Source organism: Felis catus, chromosome B2 (genome assembly GCF_018350175.1).
Source record: "Felis catus isolate Fca126 chromosome B2, F.catus_Fca126_mat1.0, whole genome shotgun sequence".
Taxonomy (NCBI): Eukaryota; Metazoa; Chordata; class Mammalia; order Carnivora; family Felidae; genus Felis; species Felis catus.
In genome coordinates this window covers 78,486,845-78,510,430 of record NC_058372.1, presented here as the reverse complement: position 1 = coordinate 78,510,430, position 23,586 = coordinate 78,486,845, and the positions used below count along the sequence as shown (strand labels likewise).

General features: G+C 39.4%; 1 pseudogene; it reads right to left on the bottom strand.

Moving 5' to 3' along the window:
- Positions 1-291: 291 nt before the first annotated feature.
- On the bottom strand, positions 292-434 carry LOC111560717 (annotated as a pseudogene).
- Positions 435-23,586: the final 23,152 nt, after the last annotated feature.

Here is a 23,586-nt window from a genome sequence, read left to right as displayed (position 1 = left end):
CCACGATTTCATATGGATGGAAAAAAAGCGGAGGCGCAAATACAAAAACAGCAAAAAAAGTTCAAACTTACGGTCTTCTTCAGCTGACAGGTCAGGCAAAAAAGAAACTCGAGTTGCTTAAGAACTCACACTGAACTTCTCAATATAACTCGCTCTCACCACTTAGTGAATTCTTCCTGTGAGAACCCCCCACACAAAGAGGCTGTCTTGCCACTAAGCCCGGGGGCAAAAGGCAGAGAGAGCAACTATGGAGGCCCGAAGAGGTCAAGTCAGGTCTCAAACTTCAGAAGCTAGGGGAAAGCGGGAACCAGCGCCCCACTGCCACCGATTGCGCAGGAAATTGCAGGGGTCAGCATATTTGGAGTGCAACGGGTAAGCCTCGCCCTGGGAAAACCACCTTCAAGATCATCGTATCTCCCCTTCCAGGTAAATATAATATTAGTTTTAAATATGGAGATAAGCGGGGTGCCTGAGTGGCTCGGAGGGTTAAGCCCGACTCGATTTCGGCTCAGGTCAGGATCTCATCGTTCATAAGATCAAGCCCCTGCGATGGCTCTGCCGACAACATGGACCCTGCTTGGGATGCTCGTTCTCCCTCTTTCTCTGTGCCTCCCCTGCTTGCACACTTGTGCTCCCCCTCTCAAAATAAATAAACCTTTTTTAAAAAATAAATAAATACAGAGATATGTATCACAAGAAGCTGCTATATAATAACAGAAAATGGTTCCTCTTGAGACAGGGCAAAGCAAATAAGGCTGAGTGGAGAAAGGATTGTTCTCTTTTTGAGTCACTGAGTACTATTTCATTTTGTAGAATATTTGCATGTAATAATGTAGGAAAATATTCAACATACAATGTTAAGTGAAGGGGGAGGATTAAAATTGCTAAAAATTTTAGAGCCATATATAGCCATTTAGATAAATTTACCCAATTACAAATATACATGCCCTCTGTTAATATAAAAGCTAAATGGAACTACATCAACCTATGTTTTTACAAATTAAAAATATACCCAGGGCGCCTGGGTGGCTCAGTGGGTTGAGATTCCGACTTCAACTCAGGTCATGATCTCCTGGTTAGTGGGGTGGGCCCTCACCTCAGGCTCTGTGCTGACAGCTCAGAGCCTAGAGCCCGCTTCAGATTCTGGGTCTCCCTCTCTCTTTGCCCCCCCCCCCCCGCCCCTCCTCTGCTCGTGCTCTGTCTCTCAACAATAAATTTTTAAAAAAATTTTTTTTTAATTAAAAATATATCACTGCGTGATAAGCTAATGGTAATTTTAACCTAATTTTGTATCTTTTTTTTTTTTTCTAGTATCGACAGTAAGATCTATTACTTTCTCAGGCAGGGGGAGAACTTTTTAAACTTTTCTGACCTTTGGTCACTAAGGAAATTGATGAATTGCAAACAGGACTCACATGTAACTAACGTGCCCCAGACCAGAAGAGCCTAAAAGATACAAATTGGGTAACACTGGGCCATAACCTTTTTTCTGTTGTTTTGTTTTGTTTTGTTTGCTGAATTTCACCCTGCCTGCTATTGCAGGATTCTTCTACAAAGAGCTCCCAGCCACCCAGAATTTCTGGCATTCCCAGGGGCAGCCTCAAATGTGCTCAAATAGGAGCAATCCCATGTGGTATTAGATAAGGCTGCTGCTTCATCTAGGTGAGAATCTGCCAGGCATCTCTGCCACCCGCTGGAAGCCCTGGGGCCCTGGAGTTGACACTACTCCCCTGTGACCTCTGGAACTGGAAATCCACAAAAGCCTCCACCTACCCTACCTCTGCCCTGTGTTACAATCTGCTTGAGGGCTATGAAAGAAATTCCACCAGAGCCCTGGAGTTTTAGAGAGATTTCAGTAAAAATAGCTCTTTCAGAATATCATTTATTGGCTTGTAAACCTAAACTTTCACACACACACACACAGAAAGAGAGAGAGAGAGCAAGCAAGAATCAGTGCAAAGAACTGGGTGAAAGGAAAACATCCCATGGGACAGATGTTCTTCCTTGACTCCCCGAATTCCCTGGGGCTTCAGTGGAGCCAGAACTGCCAGCCAGACTCCCTCTTCCTTAAGTTCATTGTGCTCAGTTTTTTCCTCGGGGGCTCCTTGATGTGTCAGTGAAAAGAATTTTCTTGGGCTCCCCCACAGACTTGGGGAAATGCTGGGTCATGTCTGATTCCAGAGGAGAACATAGATAGGTGCTATTATGTACCCACATTTTCCAGATGAGGACACTGAAGCACAGAAGAGTTGCATAAATTGCTCACGGTCACACAGTACTAAGTGGCAGTCTGGCCCCAGGGTAAATGTTCTCACCCACCGCACCACACTGACTTGGGAAGGTGGAATGGAGCCTCCACTCTTTTCAGGCTCCATGTGGTTACAGATAGACCACTGCCCTCAGGGACTTTACCACTCAGTGATAATAACAATTACAGCTGCAGACATCTGACAGAAATTGTAAGAACAATCTTACGCATGCTCCAAGTCCACTTCAGTTACCACCTCTTTGATGGAAATATGTTCCTGGAGTCCCCTAGTCAGGATGGAATCCCTCCTCTTTCTTTTCCCACAGCTCTTCAACTCTAGAGAACATAACACTGCCCGAGTCTCCTTGCAGTGAGTGATTCATGTGAGCTGCTCTCATGAAAGCACAAGCTCTGCGAGGACAGAACTCATCTGGTTGCTCGGAATGTTTGCTACAGTGCTCATGGCACAGAGCAGGTACTCAACTTGTGTGTCTTTGTTGAGTTACCTTGGTACTGTACAGAGCACTTTGTGGGCACACAGTGACGGCTGACTATTAAATGGCCGTTGAGGTGAGGCCCCTCCACAGAAGACCCTGTAGAATAAAGTATTAGATTGAATCCTGGGACATTGCCATTTTATCAAACAAATTGTTCACGTATTGCCTATATCACATGGGCCAACTCAATATAAGAAAAATATCCTAACTGAAATAGCCAATAAACCCAGGAAAATGTTCTCTTGGAAGATTTTGAAATCCCCATTCTTGGGTATCTTTTATAATCTACCTATAGCTGTTTAAATATTTTTTAAAATACCCAAAAAGCTCACCTTCTAGACTATGTATACTCAAACATCCCAAAGCCCAACAACAGAGGTGAAATTTGATTCCAACGACTTTATTCAGCCACGAGTCCCTAAGATTGTGTGCAAAAGACCAATTGTTAACAGTTTACCAACAGAGAAAGCGGTTTTGCTCACTTAAGTATCCTTCAATCTTGGCCCAAAAGCTAGCTGAGAAAGATCTTCTGGGGCCTGGTAACATGGGGTTTCTATGTGCAGTAAATTCCCCCCTGTCCCTTGCATCCCACCCTTTATCTGCCTGCATATTGATGTTTGGGGACTATACTGACCTTTGGAACTGACGTCAATAGTGGGGATTCGCCGAATGGGTGAGAATGTTCCTCACCTGGCAGCTTCCTTGTGCCTGGCTCAAGTCTCTGCAACTGAAGGCAGTAAAGGTGGCTGACAGGGTAATTTATCCACACTTCACCTGGAAAGGGTATCATTTCTTTGAGCTCTCTAGAGACCCTCGCCTCATAAGAAGGCCCAAGACGCCTGTCAGACCAAACAATGCCTATCGTATTTTATTACATGGGATGAAACATAAGACTTGATGCTCCATTAGCAGAAGGTTTCATGTTCACTCCAGGAAGGTGGTTCAACATTACAATATCTTATCTTGTTCTTTCGTGTGTTTTTAATATAAACGGCCTTAAAATTCCCTCTTTTCATCCCCCACGCCCACTGCCTCAGGCACCCAGAAGCTATATTATCAGATTTTACAGTCTGAGATAATGTGGTATTATAAGAGTGCCAATATATACGTGGTGTATTTTTTTTTTCTAGATAAAACTACAGTCTGATAAAAAGAAGAAGTTTGCTCTCTAGTGGCTGACTTATAAAAGGCTCGGAAAGCCACACAATGAGATATCTTAGAAAAAGAGGAAATGTAACAGCATTATCTGTGTAACAAGGTCTGAGTAATTATTTTGGTTTTATTTATTTTTTTCATTTTCCTTACAGTGAAAAACTACATCATAGAAAGTGTTTGTGAATATTTTTTTCCAATTAAAATTTTTCCTATCATTAAGCTAATTTCAATTATCAATTTTTAGAGTAGCAATTAGGTTTCTGGTGTCTTATTAGCATATTGTACCTTTAGAAAGCTCTGTGGATTTTTTTAATACCATATAATTAATGTCTATTATAGACACGTTGCCCAATAACATAATATCATTAGAGCTTTTTAAGACACTTCTAGCCCTTTGCAGAAAGATTATACAAATTCATGAAGAAATAGTATAATTTTTAATATGATGCTAATTAATATCATTTTATTACTCCTTTTTCTACAGCAACTCAATTTATAAAATGTTACTACAGTAAGAATTATAAATAAAAAAATTTATTCAGTGTGCCCTCTTTTAAAGCCCTCCTGCCATGTTTTACTTTCCCATTTTATTCTCCCACTAATCCGCATCTGTCTCCCTAAGTCCACACTGTTTTCCCCAACTCTCTCTAGTACCCCTGGTCAAATGATAGGAAAGTAATAATACCACTGGTCCCTGAAATCCCACCTTCCAAGCTTCAAAAGAGGAGGGGATTACCTAGGAAGCTTTCTTACCTGCACAGTAATAAATACTTTAAAGGATTTTCAGATCCGTAAATATTTTTGTCCTCATTTTATCTATGAGAAAGAAAACAGCGTAAAGAAGTCGAAACTTTTCAGCAGGCCAGGACTACAAGTGCAAGTAAACTGCTAAACAATGCAAACAAGAGTGTTTTATGGGGTGGGGGAGCAAACATACAGGACAGTGCAAGGGGTGATTAAGAAGACGAATCATGCAATCTGATTTACATTTTTGAAAATTATTCTGGCTACTGTATGGAAAGTAGCCCAATAAGGACAAGAGTAGAAACAGAGAAACCTCTTTGGAAATGATTGCAGTCACTCACACAATGAAAGAGAGTGGCATGGACAAGGGTGATAGCCATGGAGTTGTGCAAAATGAGTGGATTTCTGTGTATTTTGGAGGCAGAGCTCAATGGTGATGGATTAGAAGTGGGAGTGTGACTTTTGACAGAACAACTGGATGGATGGTGATACCACTTAATGGAACTAGAAAGGTGGAGAAAAATATGTTGGGGAGGAGAGTGGCAGTAAGAATAAAGAGATCTGTTTTGGTTGGTCATGGTTCAATTTGAGATGCCTATTCAAGAGGAGATGTGGAGGTAATCTCTCTCGAGATATCAAAAAGAAATGTCAGGAGGTATCTGCCCGACTAGATCTCTTGTTAGAAGTCTGTAGCTTTGGAGATAGGTCAGGACTGGTGACTGCTACTTAGAAGTCTTCCAAATATAAATGATATGTAAATATGAGATCCTCAGGGAGAGAATTTGGATGGAGAAGAGAAAAGGTCTGGGCTGGCCCCTGGGGCATTGGCATTTGAAGTAGAGAAGGGAGGCTCATCCAGGAAGATTGAGCAGCTGTGGCCAGGAGGGGGAAGAAAAGCAGGAGACAAGTGAGACAACATTAGTGAGAGGTCAGATAAGATAAGGACACCAAAGTGACTATTGAATTTGGCAACACAGAGGTCACAGATGACCTTAACAAGAGCCCTTTCTTTTTTTTTTTTTAATTTTTTTTTTCAACGTTTATTTATTTTTGGGACAGAGAGAGACAGAGCATGAACGGGGGAGGGGCAGAGAGAGAGGGAGACACAGAATCGGAAACAGGCTCCAGGCTCTGAGCCATCAGCCCAGAGCCTGACGCGGGGCTCGAACTCACGGACCGCGAGATCGTGACCTGGCTGAAGTCGGACGCTTAACCGACTGCGCCACCCAGGCGCCCCAACAAGAGCCCTTTCAATGCAGTGATGGGGACAAAAGGCCCTCTTATCCTTGCCCCTCTACTATAGGTTCTTGCACCTCCCAAATATGGCCCTAAAACATTCCTTCTTCATGCAAATACTGAAGACAGAAAGGAACTAATTGGTGCAGTGTCTGGGAAATTTCTCTCTTGTCTATGTTGATAAACTATACTCCACCTTTAATCTGGAAACATTTTATTTGAATCCTTTTAGAGTCCATTTGGGCAGGGAATGGGATTCTTGAATATCAGAAATTGAGCTATCCACTGTTTCACAGAGTATTTTATTTTCCCCACAGAGTAGATGGTGAGGTAGAGAGAAGCTGAGATAAAGGAGAAAATAACTAGGGAAGGGTAACTCTGACCTAGAGAATGTAAGAAGAGGGAAGGAGGAGGGACAGAGGAGGAGGAAAAGAATACCTTGGGGAAGGAAAAAGATAAACAGGAAAAGAAAGAAGGCATGGACTTTCTTCCTTGAGGCATAGCCCAAAATGAAAGTCAAACTACCTGCCAATCTCAGATGCAACAGAACCCAGACAGAATAAATATGGAAAGGATTTCCACTTCAGACTATATGCAAGGGTTGGGGAACAAAGAAAGAGAGTAACATGTTGAACAGCAGAGAAGAATTATAATGTGAACAGGTGGACTGCAGAAACTTATTTTTCTAAAAGTCTTATTAAAATTCACACAGCTATTTCAAACCTCCCCCCCCCCCCCCCCCCCCCCCCCCCCGCCGCCCCGCCAGGCCTCCTTGCTGGTTAGTTTCTGTACAACTGCATCTCCTGTTAGGCTATGGGAATGCCTAGGAGAACTGAAGTAGGAGACACAACCAAGAAGAACTGTGGCCAATAGAGTCCCTTCTTTTTATTTCATGTGTTGATATTTTTAAGAGCTGGAATAAGCACAGTGCAGAGAGGCAGAAACTTCAGTTACAATTCAAGGAGAAACAACCTGTTGATTTTGCTCTTTCACACTCCAGGGATGGGCTTTTGTTCAGTTCACATTACCATACATGGAATTTAATGCCTCAATAATATGATGCTAAAGACCACTGGGCTTCACTGGAAATGCTAGTGTGTGCTAACTCCATAGAATTTACAGGCTCTCAGAGACATCAGCAAACCATGGTCAAGTAGGGGTAACTTTTCAGCTGAAAAGAACTGGCCAGAACCCTCAAGCCAGTCTTGGAATTTGTCTTCTCATTTCCAAGCATGGCCTGCCATTACCAAGTAATACCATTCTCCATCATCCCAGCCCTCTCTCACCAGGGACCAAGAGCTGGATGTGCCTGAGATCCAAGCCTAAGAGGCCTTTCATCACATGATTTCAGTCTGCGATCGAGTTGCTAGTTCACTTGACCTATTTGTTTGCCACATCAGAAACTCGGAAAAAAATTCCAACTTGTTTCTCCTTTTCTGCTTTATGGCCACGAGTTGCTTCACTGTTATTTAAAAAACAGCACTCTGAACAGAACTGGGGAAGGAGATCATACATCTCAGCAATCTGGACCAACACACACACATGTGATCAGCTGAGGCCAAGTGTGCTTCCCTTCTCCTGCACAGAAGCATGGGAAGGAGGCAGGAAGCTCGCTCTCCTAAAAGGAAGAAAGTCACGCATGGTTCATTAGCAATGACATCTGAATAGAAAATAATGGTTGATGAAATGGCATTAAAATTATGTCATGACTTCTGTCTCTCCTATAGTTCAGAAGGGAGGCATCAAGAAAAGGATCAATATTAATTTGTGGACCAACTGTCTAGAATAGACCAGAAATATTGCCTTCTAGCTCTGCTGTGCTCCCATCCCTGAAGTGACTAACTACACAGAAGGGACTATCCCCAAGTCTTCATCTCCAGAATTAAACTTCAACAAAAATGTCCTTGAGAAATCTTCTGGTTCCTTACTAATTAAGAAGTCTCCAAGCTTAGGCAATGCCAAGTCATGCCAGAAAGTTATGTTCTTGGATCTTTATTGAGACTTAGCAGACTAATTCTTGCAAGTTGAGATGAGTCTCCTCTCCATCACAGAAAAGTAAAAAGTTAAAACTGAGGAAACTGCATGCTTATATTGCAGAGGGTTTATCTGAAAAAGATTAAAAAAAGGGTAGCCCAGCCCAGAGCCCAAATATTACTTTATAAGACTCTCTTAGTCCTTATGACTTCAAGTAAATACCTGATTTGCCTCAATATTTACACATGATGGTTTCTATGGTTTGGGGTATTTGTGTTTCAAATTGACATTAGGAAGGGATAGGCATAAGGGTATAGAAATCCAAGAAAGGTAAAGAAAACAGCTTTTCTAGGTCCTTCAGATTTCTGAACAGCTCCAAAGAGGAAACAAGCCAAGTATACACATGTGCTTTAAATATAGCACCCCAAAACAGCAGTGAAGGCCCCACTCTGCTATGTGCATATGTCAGATCTTGGTTTACCCCCAAATTATAATAGATCATCATGAGTACATGATGCTATGTTTTATCTTACAATAAAAAAGAAAAGATTAAGTATAAGCTAGGGGCTAGATTGGGGGTAATGAAAGTAGGGGAAAACCCACATCCTTTGATATATTTTTCTTATTGTAATCGTTGCTAAGGAAACCACTTCCTATCCATACACTGCACATATTTCCCCTATTTGTTATTCTAACAAAACGCACAATACCACATTTAAAAACAGGAGAACAAGAGCCCAGTAACATGTATTCAGGGACACTCAAAGCTCTTAAATAACTGGAAATAGATTAATGAGGTTGTTCCAAGAGTTAGGGAACAAGGTGCACTTAGCAGAGAGAAAACCTACTGTCTACTGTTAGCACTCGCTGTCCAATCCAAGCTAGAACGAATGCCCTTGAGCATCAGAAAAGAGACTTCTTCTATTTCTCCAACTCTCCCTCCATCAGTAAAGAATGGTGGAACTCATGCTTCCCAGAATCACAGAGTGAGAGCTGGAAGACTACTAACTTAATATAAGCTCTTCATTCGACAGGAGGCAGAGAAACTTGCCAAGGTAACATGGTCACTTCATGGCTAACGTGGGAATAGAAGTCATTTTCTGACTCCCAACACAGGAACAGAAATTCAGGGAGTGTTGTCTGATAGATGAAATCGAAAGATTCATAAAATCTTAGAGTAGATGACTACTTGAATCTTTCAAGTTTAACTTACCTTGCATTGCAGAAATGCCCAGAAAGTTTCATTTTTATTCACACTATGGACTTGGGCAATCATGACTCCCTGTTTAATCCACCGATAAATAATGCAGAGATCACTGTGTTTCAGGAAACAAGGGGGTTTAAGCGTAGTTCAGATCTCATGGAACAGACATAATCCCTATACTTGTTCAACTCTCAAGAGTGGTCCAAGGCTGGTGGAATCACACTCCCAAGGGTTTACTCAGGCTCTAGAAACTGTTTAGCTCACTGTTTTCTCCTCCTCCCCTCTTTCCACTTCCCTATCCCTGGGCCTTTGTTGGCTACATTAACATCCAAAGAGGTGTCCTCTAAAGGAAAGAAACATTTTTTTTTATTTTTTTTTCAATGTTTATTTATTTTGGGGACAGAGAGAGACAGAGCATGAACGGGGGAGGGGCAGAGAGAGAGGGAGACACAGAATCGGAAACAGGCTCCAGGCTCTGAGCCATCAGCCCAGAGCCCGACGCGGGGCTCGAACTCCCGGACCGCGAGATCGTGACCTGGCTGAAGTCGGACGCTTAACCCACTGCGCCACCCAGGCGCCCTGGAAAGAAACATTTTAAAAGGGACTGAGAGCAACCAAGAAACAATCCAGAGAGGAATCTGGCCTTTGATGTGGTAACATGATTGACAATAATGATGACAATAATGATAGTGAGGAAGAACTTTATACCAATTTAGTTTTCCATTACTGAAAATCGAAGTTATTCTAAACAACCAGGTCAGACTTTACTTCTTTAATCCCTTTTATTTTCTCTAACAACAAATCTCTTAGATTACCTGTAGTTAATTAGAAGCTCCCAAACATTAAATATATCTTTCTTTTGTTTGCTGGAATTATTACATTTTCTTTTCCACAAATGTCTTTATTGCAAATATTTCAGCACAGTGGTACTTACCAACCTGTCAAATGTCCATCAGCAGTCCTGTTGGTATATTGTCTGAGATCCATTAGTTCTATTCTTTTCCATGCTCTCAGTCACCTACTCACTTTGCCAATAAACACACACACACACACACACACACACACACACACAATAATACAACACAACATAAAATATTGTTCTGCCTTAACCTTCTGGAATTTTTTTAAAATCCAAGAATTCTGCTCTGTGGCATACAGTAAAACTCATGTGTTTCAAAATAAATGTAATTGAAATTTCTCTAGACTGGATTCTTTCCCTTTATGGCTCTCAGTCTGAATATAGGCTAATGGCCCTGCTTCCCTTAATCAGCACACTTGACCTCTGACTAACACAGGGAGAACATACTGAGTGATGAATCAAAAACAAAAGAAGTCTTAGCAAACAAAACTGACTTTCAATTCTTTTACCTTTCCACGTCTGTGCTTTTGAGGTGATGTGCGACCCATAATGTCATCAATTGTTTCAAATGTATTTCTTGCACAATTTCTGATATTATGATCAAGAACCTAGAAACCAGCTGAGAAACTAGATATCTCTTTCTAAAATATGGTTTAAATGACCGTTGTTTCAATTATAAAATCATTCAAAGGTAAATGATATAAAATATTATGAAATTTCTAAGACCTTTCCTCAATAGCAGTGTTCCATAGAATAGTATCTTTTATTTGTATAAAGGTATATACTTTTGAAAATACTTTCTCATGATAACAGTAATAGCTAACATTTATTAAACACTTACTCTCTGTCAGACATTGTTTTAAATGCTTTACGTGCTAAGACACTGCATTATCTTGTCCACAATTTAAGGAAGAGAAAACCAAGACATTGTTTTCTCTGTAAAGCTTAGTTCCACTGTTAAATAAATCAGGAATTATCTCACTAAGCCTTCATCAATTTGTAAGAAAAGATTAGATCTACAGCTTCTGGTCTCTCATATTGTACTTCATTTATGAGTATAAGAAACCGAAACTCTTTTTGCTCTCAGAGAAGTTATTTTATGTTCAACTTATTTATTTGGGTTTCATATATGAAAAGCAAGTGTCAATTCATATCTGTAATAGGAAAAAAAGCAACTTGTAAGTTAAAATGCTTATTTTTCTTTTGGTCCTACGTGACTTCAGGCAAATTATTACTATAAATAAAATATATGCCCTGAACAGAACAGAAAGAGAATTTGTTGAACATAGATTTTGAGTAAAATAAAAACTTCCAGAATTCTTGAACTATAAACAAAGCAGTGGTCATCCCTTAAAGAATTAGCCTTCAAATAGTAGGCTAACAAAAACAAAATACATGTATTTTATCTACTTTTTCTTTTCTTACTGCAAACTTTTTTTTGTGACCTTTAGCAGTGGCTCAAGTGCATCTGTGTTTATTTCTCTATGTGCAGAGAGAGAAACAGATGGACAGTAGGAATATCAAGCCCTTGGAGAGGTATCTGGCCATTTGTAGCTGGAAGTCAGATCATTTTTTTAAATTCGGGGCAATATTTAGGACAATTATAAATCCGTATTATTAGCTTTAATTTGAGTCAGCCCCCCCCCCCCACCAAAAAAAAAAATACCATCCCTGTTACTCGACAGGTGAGTACTACTGACTTAATTCATCAAAGTAAAGTTATCTAAATACCTTTAGTCAGGTCCTCAAGTTACAGGTGTGCAAGGGCATGTCCTAATTTTCCTTGTATCTTCTCTAACTCATAGTGTAACACCATGACTTGATGGGAAAATCACATGGAAAATGCAATACCTGAGTTCTAGTCTTGGTTCTCCAACTGTCTAACTAGTCTCTGAGCCCCTAATCTAACATAGACTATAACATTCTCAAAGTTGAGAACTTGAACTTGACACACAGTGAAGACACAGTAACTACACATAAATGAATGAAGATAATAATCTATGATCCTAATTGGTAATCACAAATATTTCTCTGAATCAGAGTCAGAGGTGATATACCATTTATATTCTAATACTCATAAATGATAGTATGAAACTTGTAACAGGCACTCAGAATGCATTCAGGCATTTTGGAAAGAACTCAACTGGCCACTTGCAGATAATTTATAAATAGGGGTGCAAACTAACATTTTCTCATTAAATGCTTCCTCTCTCCTACCAGCAAGCCTGTGGGGAGATTTCTGACCTCCATTTTACTAAATAAGAAACTAAAAATCAGAGAGGTTATGTAGTTTTGCTCAAGTTCACAAAGCTAGTGAGTGGATGAGCCAGAATTTAACCCAAGACTAACAGATTCCATGGAAACTAATTTCTTTCTACTATGTTTTGCCACCTCAGTCAACATTCCCATATTCACACATATACTACAGTAATACAGCTCCTCAAAGGCAAAGAATGAGTACTGTCCATCACTATATTGCTAATGTCAGCATACGGTGAATAAAAATCTACTGAATGAAGGAATTCATGTTCAGCAACACACAGTTTCCCAGCCAGCATGAGAAATGTGCCTTGGACAATATTTGCTCCTCAGGGCAATTGGACAAGGCTCCATCCATAAACAGCCTCATCTGTTACTCCAGATTGTCTACCAAGATTATCATTTTCTCTGCGTGCTGTGCTGTGGGAAAGTTGGGAAGCACTGCATAACTTGTGAATGTGAGCAAGGGCAAATTATGTACTCATCATGGTCTGAGTGATTTCCAGACTGAGAAGAAAGGAAATCTTAAAGTTTGAAAGTCACAGCTTGGCCACAGTTGGAATGAAAAACACACAATGAACATAATGAGTTGCCTGAATAAGGAAGAATTCCTTGGCAAGGGAAGGAAGAAACCCCATACCAAAAGCAAAGAAGGAAGAGATAATATGTTAAATAATTCATCAGAACTGTGGATGGAATTGTGGACAAGCCAGGGGGTGGGGGAGGGGGATTATGTGAGTTCCCTAGGACTAGAACTCAAATTGTCTTGCCTAAATAGTAGAGAAAACTATGTTGTATCTTAAGAGAAGATCCAAGTACTTTATGTCATTCTTTATAATGACAGTAGCTATTGTTTATTGTGTATATATTATATGTCAGGCATTTTATATATATCATCTCATCTTTTTTAATCCCATATCCCTCTCTAAAGGGTATATTATTGTCCTTACTTACACACCAGGAATCTGAATCTCACAGGGGGTAAATAACTTACCCAATGCTACCCACCTGGTAAGGAAGGAGTAGCCAGGACTCAACCCCAGTGTATCTGACTCTAAAACTCACATTCTTCCCACCATGCCTTGCTGACTCAGCCCACATTAGCTCCATCCAAGAAGATGCTTCCCTTCATGTTTTTTAGCAAACATCTTCCAATGTGAAAAAGTGGAGCAAAGACTTATCTAACTCCCAAAGCCCTATTCTAGACTAAAATTAATGGTGACAGAGTACTTTGAAAATGCCAATGCAGCTCCCTCAATGCTAGGGTCTTTGTTGGGACTCTGAGTTCCTGGGATGAAAGGCTCTACAGAGCTTCTGTGTCTTACAACAGCCACTTGTAAGGATTTCAAGAAGAGCAGGGAGCCCCTCTCTTCAGAGGAGCCTTCAGAACCCTTGGATAATGGAATAGTAGGAAGACACTTCATAGTACTGGTTAGCAAAGGGAGGGAAATGGACCTTAACCTTTCAGAAGTATCTCAACATTTTTTTTATAGAACATACTGAGCAGAAAAATTAGGTAAGAGAAAGCCTGTTTACTTGGAAGAACCATGAAGTGCCTCAGAAGGATTTGAGTGGCATACATTGATGGAAGGCTAAGAAAAAAACAAACTGAAATTTCCCAAACAAATATTGATGAACAGTGAGAAGCACCTACCACTGCCTAGACTACTGGGCCACCATCTTCTTACAGTTATAACTTGACCAGAAACCTCAGAAACCCATCCAGAGAAAAGATTGCTTAAGACAGCAGAGACAGCAGCCTTGTTTTGTTTTGTTTTGTTTTGTTAGCTCTGAGACAAACCCAGGGTCTCACATGGAGTCAGACTGAGCAGTATACAGCCCATTATGTGTATTAGAGAAAGGCAGAGTATAGATACTGGATGACGGAAGATGGAAAAGCTCAGAGACAGACAACTTATGGGTATTCAGTTCTCTCGTCAATTTTGATCTTGCTTCCATGTTTGTACCAGAGTACAATTCATTACAGCATGATTTCCCATCCTCCATTTTTCATCTTCTTTGCTTTTGCCCTGCTTCACTACCTTCCCAAGCCCAAAGAAGTATACCAGTTAGCTTTCACTGTGTAGCAAACCATCCCAAATCTCAGTGGCTTAAAAAAAAAAAATAGCAATTTATTTAGTTCACAGTTCTGTGGATTGGTCAGCAATTTGGGCTAGGCTCAGCTGGGTTGTCTTCTGTTCTAATCTAAGCTCATTTATGCTAATTCTTAGCTGGATGACTTTCTTTCTGGAGTTAATTGGCTGTCAGCAGAGCTATGGGGACACCTGGGCCATCATCATCCAGCAGGCTACCCTAGACTTGCTCCTTGGAAACTCGGCAGGGCTCCAAGAGTTAGAGGTATACAAGGTCTCTTGAGACGTAAGTTCAAAACTGACAGAATTCACTTCCCTCAAATTCTCTAGGCCAAATAAGTCACAAGTTCAGCCAAATTCAAGGGGCAGGGAAAGAGACACCATCTCTTCATGGCAGGAGCTACAAAATTACATTGCAAAGAGTCATGGATTTAGGGAGGGAAATAAATAACTATAGTCCTTTCTGCAGAACTTCTAACATATGTGGAGTTTAGGGGAAAGGGCTACCACTCCTATTCTTCTCCTTGTACCTTACTCTGCTTTCCTTTCCACCTTCTACTCAATGACTCACCTAAATTGCTATAATTTTTTACTTCTTGACTCTGCCAGGCTCTTCTGAGATGATCTGGTCAACAAGGTTTTAGACAGCTACCTCTTTCTGCTTAGCCTTTGTTTAAATGTCAAATATCTTGCTGAGACAAGACAAATAATATTAGGAAAAAGACTTCCAGAGTCTTAGGAATCCAGTTTGTATTTTTTTTCTAAATCAACAATACAGTTTTCATAGAGTCCAAAACCCAAACCACTCTCATATTCTTGGCACATTATTTGCTCTCAATAGCTTCAAGCTTACTTTTAAATCCTTTGTAATCCTGCTGGAAATCATTAGTGACTCATGGAAGGTCTCTGATGGCCTCCAATAATGATTTTACCATCCACAACAGAAATTTTTTTAAGCTCCATTTAGCAAATTTAGCCCATTGCTGAGATTTCTTCTTGGGAGGGTCCCAATTCTTTCCTTTTTTCCAGAGGAGCTTCAGAGTCAGTGAGCCCCTGGCACTCAAAGCCCTCCAGAGGCCAGCTGCTACAGTCTGATAGACCAAGGCCTCCTGAAAAAAAAAACACCATTTATCCTGCTTCTGCCCTTTCCTACATCCTGGAATTTGTTCTGAGATGTCTCTAGACTCTCCTTTACATGTCTCCTGCTTGCAGAACTTCAAAAAAAGAGATCATTCTCAGTTCAAAGCTGGAGCCTGTGCTGGGGAATTGAACCGCTTAAAGCTAGGTCTCTTATATCTGAATGCCTTGCAGAGATTGAAATGCACTGCACCAAGCTCCATAAATTCAAATACTAGTAGAAATGATTTCAGGTATCCATCATTTTTTGAAAGTTTGCATTACATCACTTTGCTTTTACAAAAGACCTACGTTAGTATCTGTTTTCACTAACTGAAAGAAATTCAAAGAGGTTTTTCATTTTTATGAAAAAGGGTAAAAAGTGAAAATAGCCTTGAGTGTCTGTTTTGCAGCAAGCCATTATAAAGGCACCCGAGCAGTGAGACTGGCACTGCCAGGCTCCTTCCCCAGGAACCATACTTGGCATCTCAGCATCAAGCCACCATAGCTTTGAACTCCGTCAGCATCTGTGCTTTATCTCCATTTATTTTGTGCATCTAGGAGCAAGATGCATCCTAAGGTATCAGAAAACTCTAAGAAAGGATATTTTGAGGCTCTGGGAAGACTCAAACTTTTTTTCCATATACATTAATGGTAATTGTTTCTTCGCTTTACTTCATTTCAGGTTACAAAGGAATTCATAGGAACATGTTACTTTTGGGGAGAGGGGGCTGTATTTGGAAAGTCTTTCTTTCCTTCTCAATATATCTTTGCTTCCTTTACCAATTGTTACCATCTGCCTTTTTGTCCTGGGGAAAGATGTTGCCCTGCTCCCTTCGATGAAAAAATCCACCCAGAATTTTTATATCACCCCATCTACCATGCAAACATCACACCATTAGTGTTCTCTCACTCACTTGCTTGCTCTCGTTCTCTCTTTCTCTTCATTTCAATCTCTCCTCCCTTAAAGCCATGCCCTCATCCTTCAGACATGATCGAGTTCCTATTCCTAAAATAAACTATCTTTCAACCCACCTGCTGCCCTTTTCTGGCTGCCTATCTGTTCTTCACAATTCCACTTCTTCACCCCCATTCACAGCTCCATCTACTGTGATTTGCCTTCAGCCCCCATCACTCCCCTCCACTGAATCAATAATGGACAAATCAAGACTTCTGCACACCCTTTTCTACTTGTCCTCTCAGCAGCTTTGTCCCTCTTGATAATTTCTCCCTCCTTAAACTCTTACTTGACTTCAGAGACAGGTACATTCTCCTAATGCTCCTCTTACTTCTCTGTCTGCTCTCTCCTCGTTTCTTCTGGAAACCCTGCTTCTTCTAATTCATCCTTAAGTGTGGGCCCTCTTTACCCATTTTCACCTCTTCCTGGGAGAGATTTTTTCCCCTACCTATCTTACTGGAAATCTCATTCTAGACATAATTCTAGACATTTTAGACTCACTATTTAAGTGAGAGTTATTTTCTTCCTGCCCAGAGCTTCCTTACTCAACTTGCTCCTCTTTCTACATTCTTAGTTAACAGAAATACCACTGATTGTCTCCCCAATATTCATCCTGTCTTTTGTAGTAATAGAAGTTTTACTTGGGCCCATGGCTATCCAACTAAAGACTACATTTCCCTTGCAGCTAGATGAGGTCATGTGACTAGGTCATAGCAAATGAAGTGTAAGCATAAGTATTGCAACCTTCTGGGCTGTGCCCTTATTAGCCAATACAGATTCTGTTGTCTACAGCTAAAAACATTGAGCAATATAGTAACTGATATGAAAAATAAAGTTTGTGAGTTTGAGGTGCTCAGTCATCCAGCTCATCCCAAATGTCCTCATTCAAAGTCTAAGGATCCTGATTTCCATATCAATGCCCTAATCTTTACTTGAGAGAATTAGCAAGAGTATAAATTCAAGCTATATTGTAATTCAGCAATTCACAGGATTAGAGTTTGGATATGATTTTCAGCTACATAAGTTCTTTGTTATGACATTAAAAAAAACTCAAGAAAATCTTGGAAATTTCTTGGTCCTCTTATCATCCATTGAGCTGAGAATTTAAAACTTGAACCTATTATTTTTGTTCTTTAAGTTCTCCAGAGTACTTTGAAGCAGTAAGTTAGCCACGGGACTCATACTCTTCATGTGCTCTCCATAATGATTTCTTGCAATAGCCACTCACTCCCAAGGACTTATATGGGTAATCATTTAAGTACCTCTTTTACTATAGGTAACAAAAACTACCAGTGATCCATCTTTAATAGTAATGGGATTCTTATTGCCTTCAAAATCCAACATAAACACATATTCAATCTTATATTTCCAATTCTTTGAGGATCTGTTTAGAGTGAGTGTTTTCAATGTAGGAAATAGTGCATGTGAATATTTATATATCAAAGAAGTAGACTAAAGCATTGAGTGCTAAATCTTTATCCCTACATCCATTTTTCCCCTTCCTCCTTAGTAACAGAGCCCTGATTTTACTTGGGATGGCAAGACAGCCAGCTAAAATGTCACATTTGTCAGAATCTTTAGCTGCCGGGTATGGTCATGTATCTACTGACCAATGAGACCTAAGTGAAAGAATTATTTGGGACTTCTGGGAATCCTGCTGGAATTAAACTATCTCAGCAAGGCAGGATCCTTTTTGCCCTTCTGCCTTTCTTGTTTTCAGCCTGCACCACAGAAAAGATGCCTTGCCCCCCAGCAACCGTGTTAGATTATCAGGTAATCTTGAGTCATGGACTAATGGAGTAGGACAGAAAGGTAGAAGGTATCTGTTTCTGATGCCTTTGTAGCCTAACTGCCTACTTACAGATTTCATTTACATGACAGAAAAAGAAAATCTTCACTTACTTAATCTGTTATTTGGGGTTTTACTGTTATATGCTGCCTAACCTAATTTGAACTGAAATATTCAATAAATGTTTCAAGGCCAAAAAAAAAAAAAAAAAAAAAAAGAAACAGAACCTTGGTAATAAGAGTGAAGAACTAACAGCAGACTTACTCCAGCCCAAGAATGTCCCTTAAAGAATGACTTTTATTACAACCTTTCTCAATAACCCTGTGAAGTGACTCAATTCTATTATCCTCATCTTTCAGCTGAGATAAATCCAAGCAATGAAAGTTTAAAGGATCACTCCTAGGATAACAGAACTGCGTGGCAGAAAGGTAACCAAAACCCAGAGTGTGTTTGCCTATATGTGTAGGCCCTATAGATACCCAGTTAAAACACCAAAAAGATAAGAAGTAGGCCATAACTGGAGTAGCCAACCTTCCCTCCTACAAGACTAGCTTTGGTTTAAATGATTTACCAGCTGCCCCTGTTGCATAAGCTATTTTCTATGAAGATTTGTCAGACACATCCCTGTATGGGTCATAAAAGGAAAAAAGTGGATGGCCCTGAAATTTTAGTCTCTCTACAGCCTTCCTCCTGAGAAGCTGTGGCAGCACTTCTGTTCAACACATATTCTTGATCTCAACACAACCAACAGAGTCTGAGAGAAAGGGTATGGATCAACTCTATGCAGCTTTTAATCCTTTCCTAACGGAGCTTTTTACTCATCTATTAGAAACACAATGCCAATATTTGCTGAAAAGGAAAAGAAAGAAGACAGAACTTTGCCTTACAAATTAGGGATAAGTATAGCTAGGCCAACTATGATGGTTCCTAAAATTGAAATAAGCAAACCAAAATTGGGCTGATACTTCCATGGCTGTGACTATTACTGAACGAATTTTTTTCTGATGCACACAAAGCCTGCTTTTACTGTCTGCATCACCCACCTGAGTGGCTGTTAGGATTCAGCAACCCCTGCTGCTTTAGAAGGTTTGAAATGTTCAATTGTGCATATTTTAGAATGTATTTGGTCATGGTGAATCTTAAAGGAATAAGCCTTGGTGAATAATAGAAAACATCAGATAAATGTTGCTTTCAAGACATGTGTGTCAACAAGTCATTTGATCATAAACTTCCTATTAGAAACCAGCTCACTGCTACTTCACAGAGGGCTCAGTCTTCTTTTCTGTAGCTGCAAAGCACAGTGTTCCACAAGAAGATCAGAGAAGCCCCAGGAAGGGATCTGGGGCTCTAGGAACAATTGGTCCTTGTTGATTCTAGTGTCAGGTTTTCTGTCACAGAAGCTTGGCAGGCAAGAAGGAAGTGGCATGGTATATTCAACATCCTGAATGGGACGAATATGTAGCCAAGAATACTCTAGCCAAGGTTATCATTCCAAATAGAAGAAGAGATAAAGAGTTTCCCAGACAAACAAAAACTAAAGAAGTTCGTGACCACTAAACCAGCACTACAAGACATATTAAATGGGACCCTTTGAGTGGAAAAGAAATACCAAAAGCAACAAAGACTAGAAAGGAACAGAGAAAACCTCCAGAAACAACAAAACAAGTAATGAATGAAATGGCATGAAATTCATATCTATCAATAATTACTCTAAATGTAAATGGACTAAATGCTCCAATCAAAAGACATAGGGTGTCAGAATAGATTAAAAAACAAGACCCATCTATATGCTGCCTATAAGAGACTCATTTTAGACCTAAAGTCACCTGCAGATTGAAAGTGAAGGGATGGAGAACCATTTACCATGCAAATTGATGTCAAACAAAAGCTGAATAGCAACACTTATATCAGCCAAACTAGGTTTTAAATCAAAAACTATAACAAGAGATGAAAAAGGGCACTACATCATAATAAAGGGGTCTATCCAACAAGAAGATCTAACAATTGTAAATATTTATGTCTCCAACTTGTAAGACCCCAAATATATTAAAAAAATTAATAACAAACATAAAGGAACTAATTGATAGTAACACAATAATAGTAAGGGACTTTAACACCCTACTTACATCAATGGACAGATCATCTAAGCAGAAAATCAACATGGAAACAATGGCTTTGAATGACACACTGGACCAGATGGACTTAACAGATATATTCAGAACATTTCAGCCTAAAGCAGCAGAATATACATTCGTTTTGAGTGCACATGGAACATTCTCAAGAATAGATCACATACTAGGTCACAAATCAGGCTTCAACAAGTACAAAAAAATTGAGATCATACCATGCATATTTTCTGACCACAACTCTATGAAAGTTGAAGTTAACCACAAGAAAAAATTGGAGAAGTCACAAATATATAAAGAACATCCTACTAAAGAATGAATGGGTCAACCAGAAAATTAAAGACGAAATTTTAAAAAATACATGGAAACAAATGAAAATGAAAACATCATGATCTAAAATCTTTGAGATGAAACAAAAGTGGTCATAAGAGGGAAGTCTATAGCAATACAGGTCAACCTCAAGAAGCAAGAAAAATCTCCAATACACGATCTAACCTTACACCTAAGGGAGCTAGAAAAAGAACAGCAAATGAAGGCTAAAGCCAGGAGAAGAAGGAAAATAATAAAGACTACAGTAGAAATAAATAATATAGAAACAAACAAACAAAAAAACCCCAGTAGAACAAATCAATGAAACCAGGAGATGGTCTTTAAAAAAATTAAATAAATTGATAAACCTCTAGCCAGACTTATCAAAAAGAAAAGAGAAAGGACCCAAATAAATAAAACCACAGATGAGAGAGGAGAAATCACAACCAACACCACAGAAATATAAACAATTATAAGAGAATATTATGAAAAATGATATGCCAACAAATTGGGCAATCTAAAAGAAATGGAAAAATTCCTAGAAACATATAAACTACCAAAACTGAAACAGGAAGAAATAGAAAACTTGAACAGACTGATAACCAGCAAAGAAATTGAATCAGTAATCAAAAGTCTCCCAACAAGCAAAAGTCCATGGCCAGATGGCTTCACATGGGGAATTCTAACAAACATGTAAAGAGAAGTTAATCCCTATTCTTCTCAAACTATTCCAAAAAGTAGAAATGGAGGGAAAACTTCCAAACTCATTCTACAAGGCCATCATTACCCTGATTCCAAAACCAGACAAAGACTCCACTAAAAAGGAGAATTACAGGTTAATATCCCTGATGAACATGGATACAAAAATTCTCAACAAAATACTAGCAAATTGAATCCAGCAGTGCATTGAAAGAATCATTCACCATGATCAAGTGGGATTTATTTCAGGGTTGCAAGGATGGTTCAATATTTGCAAATCAGTCAACAGGATACACCACATTAATAAAAGAAAGGATAAGAACCATATGATACTCTCAATAGATATAGAAAAAGCATTTGATAAAGTACAGAATCCATTCTTGATAAAAATCCTCAACCATGTAGGGATAGAGGGACATACCTCAACATCATAAAGGCTATATATGAAAAACAAATAGCTGATATCATCTTCAGTCGGGGAAAAAATGAGAGCTTTTCCTCATGGTCAGGAAGATGACAGAAATGTCCGTTCTTGCCGCTATTATTTAACATATTACTGGAAGTCCTTTCCTCAGCAATCAGACAACAAAAAGAAATAAAAGGCATCAAAATTGGCAATAAATAAGTCAAACTCACTATTTGCAGATGACATGATGCTCTAGGTAGAAAATCTGAAAGACTCCACCAAAAAAATTGCTAGAATGATACACAAATTCAGTAAAGTCACAGGATACAAAATCAACATACAGAAATCTGTTGTAGTCTGTACAAAAATTTCTATACATGAATAAAGAAGCAGCAGAAAGAGAAATCAAGGAATCAATCCCACTTACAGTTGCACCAAAAACCATAAGAAATCTAGGAATAAACTTAACCAATGTAGTAAAAGATCTGTACACTGAAAACTATAAAACACTGATGAAAGAAATTGAAGATGACACAGAGAAATGGAAAAACATTCCATGCTCATGGATTGGAAGAACATTGTTAAAATGCCTGTACTACCCAAAGCAATCTACACATTTATTGCAATCCCTATCAAAATATCACCAGCATTTTTCATGGAGCTAGAACAAACAATCCAAAAATTTGTATGGAACCACAAAAGACCCCAAATAGCCAAAGCAATCTTGGAAAAGAAAAGAAAAGCAGGAGTCATCACGATTCATTACTTCAAGTTACATTACAAAGCTGCAATGATCAAGACAGTATGGTATTGGCACAAAAATAGACCATAGATCAATGGAACAGAATAGAAAACCCAGCAGTGGACCTTCAGCCATATCCTTTGTCCTTTGACAAAGCAAAAAGCAGGAAATAATATCCAATGGAAAAAAGACAGTCTCTTCAACAAGTGGTGTTGGGAAAACTGGAGAGCATCATGGAAAAGAATGAACCTGGACCACTTTCTTACACCACACACAAAAGTAAATTCAAAATGGATGTAATACCTAAATGTGAGGCAGGAAACCATCAAAATCCTAGAGGATAACACAGGTAGTAACGTCTTTGACATAGGTCAGAGCAACTTCTTCCTAGGTGTGTCTCCTGAGGCAAGGGAAACAAAAGCAAAAATGAACTATCAGGACCTCATCAGGATAAAAATCTTCTGCACAGTGGAGGAAACAATCAATAAAACTAAAAGGCAGAAGATATTTTCAAATGACATATCTGATAAAGAGCTAGTATCCACAATCTATAAAGAACTTACCGAACTCAACACCCAAAAAACAAATAACCCAGTTAAGAAATGGACAGAAGACAGGGGTGCCTGGTGGCTCAGCTAAGCATCTGACTTTGGCTCAGCTCATGATCTCAGGGTTTGTGATTTTGAGCCCCACATCAAGTTCTCTGCTATCAGCATAGAGCCCACTTCAGATCCTCTGTCCCCTTCTCTTTTTGCCCCCCCCCCCACGTGTACTCTCTGTCTCTCTCAAAATAAATACAAATAAAACTTTTTTTAAAAAAAGAAATGGATAGAAGACATGAATAAACATTTTTCCAAAGAAGACATCCAGATGGCTAACAGACACATGAAAAAATGCTCAGTATCACTCATCATGAGGGAAATACAAATCAAAACCACAATGAGATACCACCTTACACCTGTCAGAATGGCTAAAATTACCAACAAAGGAAACAACAGATGTTGGCAAGGGTGCAGAGATAGAGGAATCCTCTTACACTGTTGGTGGGAATGCAAACTGGTGCAGCCACTCTGGAGAACAGTATGGAGTTTCCTCAAAAAGTTAAAAATAGAACTACCCCTATGATCCAGCAATTGCACTACTAGGTATTTACACAAAGAATACAAAAGTAC